Genomic DNA, 13,427 nt, shown 5'->3' with positions numbered 1-13,427 from the left:
TGTATGATCGTTTCTGCATACAAGTTAAAGAAATAGGGTGACAGAATGCAACTTTGCCTGACTTCCTGCCAATTGGGAACCATTCTGTTTCTCCATATTATGTTCTAACAGTTGCCTCTTATCCCAAGTACTGATTCCTCATCAAGACTATAAGATGTAGTGGCACTCCCATGTCTTTAAGAACCTTCCACAGCTTTTTCTGATTTATGTAATCAAAAGCCTTGCTATCGTCCACACAGTACATGATGATTTTTTTGTGGAACAAGGAAATCCCATGAATGATTTGTTGCTGGTTATTCCTTCATTATTCCCAGGATAAAGTCCTCCCTAATCACTCTGTGTGTGAAAATCTTCACCACAATGGCATGCATTTCGCAATTTTCCCCATGTGTGATAAACTCCAAAAATTAGATTCACCATAAGCAAAATGTACTTGGGAATGGTCTCTAGCATATGAACCATTACACAAGGGCTACAGATTAACCCCCTCGATCTGTTGGTGCTGTATAGGAGATTCCACCACCCTCCAAGGGAGTGTGTTCCACTGTCAAACAGCTCTTAATATCAGGAAGTTCTCCCTAATGTTGAGGTGGAATCTCTTTTCCTGTATCCATTGTTCTGGGTCCTGTTCTCTGGAGCAGCAGAAAACAAGCTTGCTTCAATCCTTCAAATACTTAAACAGGGCTATCATATCCCATCTTAACTGTGTCTTCTTCAGGCTAAACATACCCAGCTGCCTAAGTCACTCCTCATAGAGCATGGTTTCAACAAGCATTTTCTGCACAGAGAACAGCAATTTTCTTTGTACAAGAAACAGCATTTCAACACAGAAATATTAAGTTCCGAGCAGATAATGATGTTATTTGGGATTTGTTGTTATTGTGTGTCTTCAAGTTGTTTCTGACTCATGGCAATCGTAAGGCAAACCTGGCAAGATTCCTGACAAGATTTGTTCAGAGGACATTTGCCATTGCCTTCCCCTGAGGCTGACAGCATATGACTTGCCAAGGTCATTTGCCAAGGCTTCATGGCTGAGAAGGGAATTGAACTCTGGTCTTCAGTGTCATAACACAACACTCAAACCATTATGCCATGCTGACTCTCAATTCATTCTGCATAAAATTCACACATGGTGGGCTTCAAAGAAAACAGCATTTTCTGTGCAAGACTTAGTATTTCTGCATTGAAATGTTACTTTCCATGTAGTAAATGCTGTTTTTCATACAAAACCACTAATTGCAAATTTTGCACAGAATAAAATTGAATTCTGAATCAATTTCAAAAATTGTGTGGTTTCCAAGTACTTTTTGAAAAAGGAAGAAATTTTTTGAAATTACTGATTGCTACACTCAAGAAGAAACTTAATGAAGGATTATATCCCTAATGCTGTTTGAGTGTTGGATTATGACTTTGGAGACCAGAGTTCAAATCCCTGCTCGAGTATAAAAATCCATTGAGGGACCTTGGGCAAGTCTTACCTTCTCAGCCTCAGAGGATGACAATGGCAAACCCCCTCTGAAAAAACTTGCCAAGAAAACCCTATGATAGGTTCACATTACAGTCACCGTAAGTCAAAAATGGCATGGAGGTACACAACAACGACAACTTGTTCAACAGCAGATTGATCAAAACTTCAGGACTGAAAGATGTCATAGTTCTAAAGATGGAGTAGGCAATCTGTGGCTCCCTGGATATTGGTATGCACTTTGTGTCAGCCCTAACAACCATGGGTAAGAGGTATGATGGAAGTTATAGTCTAAGAACATCTGTATGCAAGAACACCCATGTATGCAAGAGTCTCTGTCACTATGTTTTCCAGCTGCCATACTCCTACCCCTCTGACACACAACTCCTTCCCAGTTTTCTAACCTAGCCCCTAAAATCTTCAGTATTGTACCATAAGTAACATCTGCATGCTCAGATTTGTTAGGCAGGGTTTTTGCTGTTTATATAAACCAAATTCAACAGATATATAACATATATAAAATTAATATAATCAGATTTCATATATTCATATATTCAGAGATACATATACATTCATCAGTACTAAAGCATGAATGAAATAAAAATCACTGCCAAATCATAATGCATCACAGTTAGATGGGATAATTACAGTTGTAACTGGCAGCTACCCATATATTTTCCCCCAGACAATACTGCCAGGCCTGGTAATCAAATGCATCTGTGTGATAACACCAGAATTATTACCTCCATTTTCAGCTTCTTCGGAGACCCCCAAACCATTAATGTTAAAATTTCTTTGGTGCTTGTTAACTAGCAAACCACTTTTATCAAAATTTTGATCTTCTGACAAAGCTTGTCGATGCTGCCATCTTGTGGTTTCTAGTATCATAGCTATGTTTCTTTTTTTTCTCAAGTAAAAACTATATTATTAGTAAAACTAGACTCCGGCCTACAGGGTAATTTTAGCTGTTACATGGCTGTGTAAATGCAGCAAAACAAAAGATTATAAAACAGCCGTCTCCCCAGTATCCACATTGGTACGTGTTGTTTCTTTTTTGCCAGCAAGGTCCCATCTTTAACCCCACTCTTTTTCTCAGTTCCTAGATGTTATTGCTAGTGATGCCAGAACTGTTTTTAAGGTTGGGGGGAATGTGCAACACTGGTAGTCTAGTGTTTATTAATTTTGCCTCCTCGCAGTGTACATTTTTACCAAAAAATGAAAACACAGCCTGCATTGCATTAAAATAACTATAATAACAGCCTCTCATTGAGGCAGAAAATAGTCTGTCATGAAAACAATGGCAAAATAATCAATGAAATATTACAAACTTGAGTGGATCAAAAATACAATTAATATATTAAGCAAAGGGAAAAGGAAAAAATATATAAGGTCTAATTAAATGAATGCAAAGATGCCTTTAAGGTCCCCTATAGGCAACTACAAGATATCCTAAAATATCTGCCCCTCCAACACACTATAAAAGCAAAAAATGTAGAGATATGTTAGAAGATATAGGATTTCACAAATAATATTTTTTTAAAAAAAAAATGCAAAACCTGTATGTCTACTAAGCTTAAGATATATTGAATCTCCTACTGCAAAAGAGATTGTAAGGAGTCCCCAAAAGGTACTGATAACTTAGGAGAAGGGGATTTAAACTGGTAAATGGAAATTCAATAAAAGCAAGTGTACGATGATGAATAATGGGACAACACCCCCAACATCCTGTTTACAATGTGTTTGCATCATACACGGGTGCCTTTAATGCAGCTTTCAGCTTACGTTGAAAGCCGCGTGATGGAAACAAAATAGTGCATGTACCCATGGTGCGTGCATCACACCATTATTGTCAATGGGGCTTGAGCATACGTGCTGTTTGCTTTACACCGGGGGGGGGGGGGGGGGTCCATAACGGATCCCTGCATAAAGCAAGGGTGCACTAATGGGATATGAGCTGGCAGTGATCATTTGCCACAGTGATCATTTGCAGCAGCATGCAGAAATCCTGAAAATAATCTAGAGAATGCCTGGGAAATTAATCTGAGGTGATTCCTTATTAACTTTAGAATAAACATGGACTTTCCTGTCTGTCATGATTACACATTTAGTCATATGAGAAGCACAGTAATGCAACTACATTATTGCATATGCAATATCCATTCTAATATATATTTTTAATGGACACTGTCATAAAACCTGTAAGACTCAGCCATAAAATCAACTTAAAATATAATTTTGTTTGTTCACAACTTTTTTTAATTGCTAATGGAGGTTGCCAATACATATGAGCTGGAATTATCTAAAGAAAATGTTTGAACCTGAGCAACCACAATGGCTTCAGTACTTGCAATTAAAGGATTATAATAATAATGGGAAGAGAAAGAAACCTAGTTTGGAGAACCCGTTTCAGAATTCATAAACTGAAAAACAGTTGTCACCTACATAAGAATGCTACTTAGGATTTTAAAACCATTGATAATTGAAGATCTATACCAGAGTGGCATAGCACTAACCTATGTTTTCAGCACTAGACTATGATTCTGCAGACCAGGTTTCAAATCTCAGACATGTAAACACATTGGGTGACAATGAACAAGTCACACTTTCTCAGTCTCATAGAATGGCAACGGTAAATCCCCTCTGAGGAAACTTGAAGAAAAAAAACCCAACCCATGTTAGGGTTGCCCTAGGGTTGCCATAAGTCAGAAATGACCTGAAGTCACACAACAACAAATGCTAATAAAAGGAATACTTTAAAGGTATTTGAAAAATTATAGGCACAACTACGAGTAAAACTGGAAAATTAAAAGAACACTGGTAGATAGGAAGAAAAAAAGAACCCAGTGTAAAGCTACTAGAACACAATTATTTAAATATTTTTATTAAAATGTGCTGTGTTTTCTAATCTACTCATGACTGCTAACTGAGCATAACTAAAAACTGGAAAATTTTAGAAAATAAATATTAAAACCTATACTTCTAAAGACTGGGCAAGTAAAGAGTGGCACTTGGCACAGTTGATTATACCAAGGTCCAAAAAAAATGTTACTTTAAAGTTTTACTATGCTGATACCTCTCTAGTTTTTCTTTATTTACACAGAGCCCTGATGTGGACTGGGAACACTGTGCACAGGAAAAGGAATGAAGACTTTTCTTTTGCAAACTTCCACAGTGTAGAATTTTTTTTGTACCGTTTATCTTTTTATAATCTTTCAAACTGATATTACATATTATTTACATTGTTCAAATAATTTAAGCTATGTTTGAAAGGCATTGCAATCATTGTATGTCTTTGTGTGAAATATTATTTTAAGAGAAGGGAAGAGATACCTGAGTATCTGGCCTGAGTAGCAGAGCATTTTCAAGGAACTTTGTAATTGCAGGAGCCAGGGCAAAATATTGGCCTGTTACAGACTGCCAAAATAAAGCTGCTTCGGGTCTCTTTGGAGGTATGCTGTTTAAATGATGCATGCATCCTAAGAATCCGGAAGCTGCACCAAAGCTGCACTCCAGTGCTTAGGAATGGAGTGTGGCTTTGGCGTGACCTCCGGACTCTTAGGACCCATGCATCATTTAAATAGCATACCTCCAAAGAGACTTGAAGCAGCTTTATTTTGGCAGTCTGTAACAGGCCATTGTTACAGGCCTTATTCTGGAGCTTAAGTATGCACCTTAATTTCATGACTGAAAGCATGAACTGTCATACTTTAGACTGATCCTTTTGCCATGATATGTTTATCATGGCAAAAGGATCAATCTAAAGTATGACAGTTTACTCTTCCAGGGCTGAAATTAAGGTGCATACTTAAACTCCAGACCATTTAAAGCTAAGATGATAAAGTACACAGAGGCGGGTTACAGACCGCCATTTAGTACGTAATGAATACGTACTAGGGTTAGGAAGGGGCAGTGCTTCCGCACCCCCCTAACCCTAGTACATATTCTGTACGTACAATATGGCGGCAGCCGTTACACACGGCTGCTGCCATATTTACGTATCAGAAGCTGTGCGCCCCTGGCGCCTGTCCGCCCCTGGCGCCTCGCGATGTCATAGAGGCTCCGCTTAAAGAAGCTCCATTTTGGAGCTTCTTTTTTGCTCCATAACGGAGCTGCGCAGTTTGGCTGCAGCGGCTCCCTTACGGAGCAAACAGCGGCGGCAGCAGATTGCCGCAAAGCGGTGGTTTATAACCCGCCAGAGTCATCTTTACTTAGGGCTGGTACAAACCAGCACTAAAAGCTGCCTTCTGGAGGCTGCAGGCGGCTTGGGGGCATGGTGTACACATGGCACAAGCCCCCAACATGATAGGATGCTGCCATGGAGCTGCAGAAGAACTGCTAAAGGTGGCTTTTCCACAGCTGAAGAAGGAGTGGTTGAAAACCGCTCCTTTTCTTTGGCCACCTTCATCTTTGGATGAGGCTTCATGCCGCCCCATCTGGGCCATCTATTTTGTCCCTTAGTCAGGGTTAAACTGTCATAATGCATATCCCAGCATCTCCAAATGCAAGTTTATTATATAAGTCTAACCTTGTGTGGACATTCTTCGTAGAAACCACACGGAAAAACACATGCTAGTAGAAGCAATAAATGTCAAAATCAGAAAGAGTAGGCTACGCAATTACCCCTATAGACAAATTTTCTCTGGAGACAGATGAAATGATAATAGCCTCAAACAGAAATATAGAATTTACCAGATGGTACACAGAGATGCTGGCTTCCTGCCAGAAGGGTGTTCATTTCTCAGACGCTGCCCTGAATGTTACATCCATTTTCTGAGCCAAGTACAGCCACTAGTTCTATCTGTTAGAAGAAAATGTTCAGCTGCCAATAGTTTAAAATTACAAAACTAATCTTGTGATAAATTATTCTGTAAGATAACAAATGCATAACTAAAACATCCTGACTCTATTATGGGAGAAGTGTCTTACTGGAGACCTTTTTAAAACACGTGCTTAAAGGTTCCCTTAATAAGGGCATAATTGGAATATTACATAACAAATACCATCTTGGAACTTCTGAATTCTGCCAATCCCACATCTCCAGCTGTGAAATGAGTAACTGCCTGTGTTTTCCTCCACTATATTCACTTCATTATGAATTGCCTCCTGGCTCTAAATCTAGGGCTACGTGTTTTCTCTGTTTGTGCTTCAGTGTAATCAAAACAAGGTGGAGATCAGTAGCATCACTAAGGGATTGCAGGGGATGTGGACACCACCAGCTGACACCACTAAAGGAGGGTGACACCTGGTGAATGCTTTCCCACTTGCCTGCCGTGTGGAGGTGGAGGACCTGGCATCCCCAGTCACTGCCCTGTGAGGCTTGGATGTCACCTCTCGCAAGATAGGGAGATGAAGGACCCAGAATCCCTAGTTCCTGCCCTGTGAGGCTTAGAAGCCAAGCCTTGCAGGGGGTGGGAGCCTGCCTCTGAGTCCCTCTGGACTCAGAAGGCATTGGGGAAGATTGCTTTTTTTGTCCCACCCTCAAAATCCCCACCTCCAAGAAGCCCTGCCCCCCACGTCGGGTGTCACCTGGGCTGAGAATACCATGGGTACAGATAGGTATTTGACTATGCATTCCAGACCACTAATAGTCATACACAGAACTTGGAAATGTTACTGTTGCCAAATTCTAATACACATGCACTTGCATTCAGAATGTTGGTTATTACAAGAGTGAAACCTCTGAGTGGCTTACATGTTACAAGACCCTATTGTTTTTAGTGCTTCGCTCTTTGAAAACAGAGATTTTATCTTCCTGCCACTAGAAAGAGGCACTAGGGGAAAATGTTTGGCTCTCAGCATAGTTTTGTCTCTTGAAACAGCCTTTTCCTTTTTCTAATAGGAAGAAATAGAAGCTTTCCATTCTATTTGCTTGGAAAATAAAGAGGTGCACTTGGAAACCACACAATAGTGCTGGTTAAGTAAGCTCACCATGACTGGTGAGTCCAGCTACTGAACCTGTTCATGTCAGTATATATCAATCCAAGATTTTAATCCTTTTTCACAGTTAAGTGGGAAATCTGGGAACTGGCTAGGAGATAGGTAGCTGGATGGGTAAACCAAAATGCTAACAAGGCAATACTATGGCACTTTTTTATGCTTATTGCATGATATTTCACATTTCTTCTGATGCAAAAACTAGAATGAGAAGGTGCTAAATATGCATGCTGCTACAATGGGAAAATGGAAGTTAACAAGGTAAGACCTTACGATAACAAGACTATAAAGTCTGCCTTGATTACAAGTGCACTCATATAGAAATGCAATTTATATGCAAAAAGGAGAAGACAATTTTTTAAGTGCAGGAACAACCCACCATCCCTGTTCAGGCCTAAAGAAGCTCAAGCAAGCTGCTTCAGGAATTCTGATTCTTTTGAAATCTTTCTCATGTAACCTTTGAACTATCACTGCTGCATAATATGAAACCTGTCTACCCAGAAGTCTTTACTAAGATAAATATGTATATATAGCTTAAACATGTCTAGCTGTGAAGTGAAACCCAATTCTATTACATTTTTTTCCAGAAGTAAATGACACCTAGCTCAGCGTGAGCTGGTGTAGAATAGTGGCTTAAAAATCAGGAAGTTCCTAGTTCAAATCTCAGCTCTGCAACAAATTCTCAAGGTAAACATAAGCAAGATGGGCTCAGCAGCCATTCCACATGAAAGTGGGCAGAATAGATCAACTGCAGGGGATCAGGAAACTTTTGGATGGGGACATGCTAAGATGAGGTCATTCTCCATTCATTTTACAAGGGAAAAAATCCGTCCCATTGCTTCCAGTTTAAGGATGGGTTGGCTGCCTTCATCATACTAATGACATTCTCCTTGAAAACTGAGGCAAAATGGCCTAGAGCAGCAGTTCTCAACCTGTATAAGTAAAAAAGGTTGGGAACCCCTACTCTAGAGGAATACAGCTACATCATGGCACAGTACTAGTTCAGTGGGCATGTTTCAGGGACAAAAATGCCTCCCATGACTTAAAAGGGAGGGGAGAATCCCACAGCAACCTTGTATTTAAAATAAGCTCATTAGTAACTATTTAAAATTTTTACCCTCCCCAAGGACTAATCCAATGTTTAGAGAGTGTTTTTGCTTCACCTCCCTAGAAGAAGAAATGGAAGTTGCTGGGACAAATATTTCAGTCCAGCAATATGTCAGCATCCTGTAATGCTACAGAAATGTGTATACAACAAATAAACTTAAATGGTGGTTTGAGTAATTGGATCCAGACTTATTTCCCAATAAAAATAGGGGTGGTACAGACTGGCATTTAAACACCCCCCTTTTTGCTGCGCAGCAACCAATCAGAGCAGTAACACTGTGCAGCAAAAAAAGGAGCCACCTAGAGCGGCTCCTTTTTTGCGGCGTCATAAGGGCTGCATTGCTGCATGATTAAGCTGCATGGATGGTGCTGGCCATGTTTTTTGGAGTAAATGCCACTAGATGGTGATCATTCAACACAGACTGGCTTCTTTTCTTCTGAATAAATGCAAAGCAGAAGCCAAGTGGTATATACCAGGATTTAAGTGTCAAATATAAAAATTAGGTTGCAGTCATGAACGTAGTCACCACTGTTGAAATTAGGTGTTTTGTTCTGTTTTTAACTCCAAAGAAAAGCATTCAAGATTAGCAGGTTCAAACACCATGTGTCATGTGACTACAAGTTGTTTTCTGACTTACGTCAATCCAAAGGTGAACCTAGACTGCCAGCATTGTGTAGCAGTTTGAGCGTAGGACTTCAACTCTGGAAACCAGGGTTCAAAATCCCTGCTCAGCTATAAACCTACTGGATAACCTTGTAAAAGCCACCCTTTTCAGCTTCAAACAAAGGCAAATGCAAAGACAAACCCCATCTGAGCAAATCTTGCCAAGAAAACCTTGTGATAAGTTCCCCTTAGGGTTGCCCAAAGTCAGAAATGACTTAAAAGCACCCAACAACAAGGTGGACATATGCCACGAGTGAAAGACTGGCTCACACAACTGCCATGGGATCTTTCTGGGTTGCCTTACTGGGTAGGACAAGAAGAGGCACCTTTTTATAGTAGCTCTGGCTCCCCAAAAGTGGTGCTGAGTGATAACTGTGTTACCATGGGGGCTGTATACAGGCTTCCATAGGATGTTGAGTCCCATTCTGTTTATAATCTTTCATAAGGCTACTGAGAGATGACTTATTGAATTACAGCCTGGGAAAGTGGTTAATTTGGTTTCAATTCATTTTTTATATGAAGTTACAATCACAACATTTTTCATCTGAAGAAGGGTAGAAGGTAAGGTTCAAAAAAAGTGGGGAAAGTAAGATCCAAGCCCAGGGCTTATGCATATATTATTGCACTGTTCATCTTTCTGATATCACTCTGTACTGAATGTGAAGAAGTGGATTTATATCACAAATGTTCATGCTAAAACAAAAACCAGGTAGTTTTAACATTGCTGCTACATTCCTTTTTCACCCTCCTTTCCTCCCTCTCCCTTCCTCCTTTTTATACTAAAAATCAAGTTATTCCATGCTGCAATCTTCTATTTATGACAAATAGGTTAAAACCAGCAAAGCCTGACCTGATCCAGCATGAGTCTTTATTATGCTATGCCTGTAGGAAGTACTTAGGGTTATGAGAACAGAATATATGAATATGATGATTTTTTTTTTCATCAGCTGCAAGTGCAAAACAAATGGAAACCTGAGTCGAGAAACCTTGAAAAGGAAAACAAAGCCAAGCAAAGTAAAATGAATATAATTAATGGTATTGAGATGGAGGATGAATCACCTTAGCTCTTCCTGAGAGTCATATGACAAATATAATACACAGATTTTGGTCTGAACAGACAGCCACTCTAGTTGGAGGTTAGGGAGCATATTAATAAATATACAGTCAGCCCTTCGTATCTATGCTGAGTGCTTTATATAGGCAGTTCTTGGGAGTCTCCATTAATTAATATATTGAACAGTTACAGTCAGCCCTTTCTATCCGTGGGCTTCCCATCTGTGAATTGGAACATCCACAGATGGCACTGCCCTGTTGTTCTCAACGGCAGTGTGCTATCATTGAGAAGAACCGGGCTTGTGATCCCATGAGATTTGGTCTTGAAGGGACAACTGATCTTTTCAGTTTCCTAATAGGATGAAGTGGATGTGTTCCTGGGCATTACGGTTCCATTCCACACACATAGCCCATAGATTCAAAAATCTGTGGGAACTCACGTCTCATTGTCCCCAATGGTGGCACATAAATGCAGCCACCATTAGGGACTTCTTCAAGAGAAGTCCCACTGTGCCTAATGGTGGCACAGCTGTATGCATGTACTATGACTGGGACAACAAGACTTAAGGTCCCATGGATTTTTATATCCGCAGGGGGTCCACTGGGGATAATGGGGATTTGCTTAAATCCGCAGATGGCAAGTCTGTGGATACTGAGATCCCACTTTACTTCTTTACAGAAAATGGATTACCAGAGGCAGAAATAATATGAAAAGAACAGGGATAGGTTCCTACAGCACAAAAATTGGAAAGAAGTTCAATGTCCTAACAGTATGCATGTATGAAATGAAAAAACTAGATCAGGTAAGCCTTCTGTAAGTAAACAGAAACATTTGAACCTTCTATAGACTACTTGAAAGCTTCTTTCAAAATGCATCTAAGGATAGTTTTTCTTTTTCTTTTTCACAAGCATCCACTTTTGTTATGATTTCTACTTTTATTGGTCAAACATATAGCTCTGTGGCTTTTAAACATGCTGGTGGTACCTAGCGATACAGCCTTATGTGCTATCCTCTTTTCTCTCTCATTTGCTGTTAGCACATGCTCAGTAGGGGATTCTGTGGGGCAGCTGCTGTTTACTTTGTCTGTTGTTGAAAGACACACATGGCTATAATAGAATTGTCTAGTGTAGCATCCCATTCTTTCTCAACTGAAGCTTTATTGCATTGTTTACTGCAGAGACATTGCTGCAACCTGATACTTAAAGTATGTGCTTCACCAGCCCTCTTTCACTATCCTCTCAATGCCAATGCCGCTAAAAATCTTCCACCTAGACAGAGTACAATGAAAACGGGGTTTAGACCTTTGTCAGAGGCTTGTTAGCTGAGCTATATCTGCACACAGTAACCAATGCTACTTTGGTTTAGATATCTCCAGAATATAGTCAAGTCTGTATGTTTCTTCTGGCTGGCTTTGAATCAGGAATGCTTTAGAGGTGTAGTACTTCTGGGTGATGAGAAAGAATTTATAGTACTTGGGAGGTGGCATGTGATGTCCTTTTGGTCACAATGATTCAAGTGCTCAAGAAACATGACTATACAGTTATAGGTGCACCCCAAAGAATAAAGAAAACCCATGGATGGTCTTCTCCCAAACTGGTCTTCTGTTGGGGACAGAACCCAAATATCCATACTGGCTTTGATCTCTGAGGCAATGGTCAGTGGGTTCTCTTTAGTGGTTATGTTTGGAAGGCTGTGGCATGCAAATTCATTAATTCAATTATATACCATACGTTAGAGGGGAGAGGGAGTTTTTCCTGTAAAATCCCTTGACCTGGTGCTACAATGGAGCCCAAAGTTTGGGGGAAGGTGGTAGAGTTCAGCTAGCAAGTGATTTACTGATGTGTCTGACAGGTCATATTTGAAGTCACACCTGGATTATGTCCACAGAATTTTCATTGAGTGCTGACTTCTTATCTTACATCTATCTAAAATGTGTAGGTTGAAAATATGTGTGTGTGTGTGTGTGTGTGTATATATGATTAAAGTGGATTAAAACAAAGGATCTAGGAGTCTTAACAGACCAAAAGTTGAACATGAGCCAGAGGAATAGTGTCAGCCAAGAAAGCCAATGCGATTCTAGGCTGCATCACTAAAGGTATAGTGTCTAGATCAAGGGAAATAATAGTGCCACTCTATTCTACTTAGATCAGGCCTCACTGGAATACTGTGTCCAGTTCTGGGCACCATAATTCAAAAAAGATGTTGACAAGCTGGAGCATGTCCAAAGGAGGGCAACTAAAATGGTGAAGGGTCTGGAAACCAGGCCCTATGAGGAGAGACTTAGAGAACTGGATATGTTTAGCCTGGAGAAGAGAAGGTTAAGAAGTGATCAACACTAGAAAGAACTTCCTGACAATAAGAGCTGTTTGACAGTGGAACACACTCCATTGGAGAGCGGTGGAGTCACCTTCTTTGGAGGTATTTTAATAGAGTCTGGATGGCCATCTGTTGGGGTGCTTTGATTGTGATTTCCTGCATGACAGGGGGTTTGACTGGATGGCTCTTGAGGTCTCTTCCAACTCTATGATTCTATGATTAACTGAGATATGCCTGTAATGTCTTGACCACCATCCAGCAACAATAAAATATTGTTCCTCTAAATTACTCCCAAAGCCTGTGATTAAATGTTATCACTTGCCTCATTTCCAGATGTTCCACTTCAGTTATTACTAATTAATGTTTTTATGCCTGGTTGTTGCATATCCAAAGTTTATTTTTGTTTCAAAAGTTAATCCTCCTACACAGCACTTGTCTGCAGGACTGACAGCCTTTCTAAAACATATTTTGGGTAATAGGATATAACTGTTTTCATTAATATACTGATGGATGAGTGACATAGGCAAAATTCTTCTCTGAATGCACAAAGAACCTAATAGACACAAAATATGAACAAAGTACCTTGAAGTAATATTTATCCTCTCCCCCTAGATTTAATCACATTTTTTTGGGTTATGTTCTTGAACTGAAATTGATTTAGTCATCATTGTTGCCATTTAATCTATACAAGATACTCAACACTGAGAAGGTTAATTTATATTAATTGAAAACACACAGCAAAAAAGCAAAGAACATATTAACTGGAGCAATTGGAATAAAATTCTAGTTGAGGCATACTCATATGCACTGACAGACTCTATTAGACCTTTATTAAAAACCTTTTCAGAAGCAGGCCCTCAACTGTTTCTATGGCGGGTTACAGCCCG

At 39.8% G+C, this 13,427-nt stretch overlaps 1 protein-coding gene across 3 annotated transcripts in view; it reads right to left on the bottom strand.

Moving 5' to 3' along the window:
* KCNIP4 (potassium voltage-gated channel interacting protein 4) overlaps positions 1-13,427 on the bottom strand; it is a 434,206-nt gene that overhangs the window by 367,591 nt on the left and 53,188 nt on the right. Inside the window, exon 1 of one of the 3 annotated variants that reach the window (XM_089524736.1) lies at positions 2,209-2,225. The exons of the other annotated variants lie outside the window; for them this stretch is intronic. The gene's annotated coding sequence lies outside the window, so the exon portion shown is untranslated. Of the gene's footprint in view, positions 1-2,208; positions 2,226-13,427 lie in introns of those variants that run through there. 3 annotated transcript variants of the gene reach the window in all.

Source organism: Sceloporus occidentalis, unplaced genomic scaffold (genome assembly GCF_023333645.1).
Source record: "Sceloporus occidentalis isolate IW3139 unplaced genomic scaffold, rSceOcc1.0.p SCAF_5, whole genome shotgun sequence".
NCBI lineage: Eukaryota > Metazoa > Chordata > Lepidosauria > Squamata > Phrynosomatidae > Sceloporus > Sceloporus occidentalis.
The sequence above is the reverse complement of the archived record's forward strand: the minus strand, read 5'-3'. Positions and strand labels throughout refer to the sequence as shown.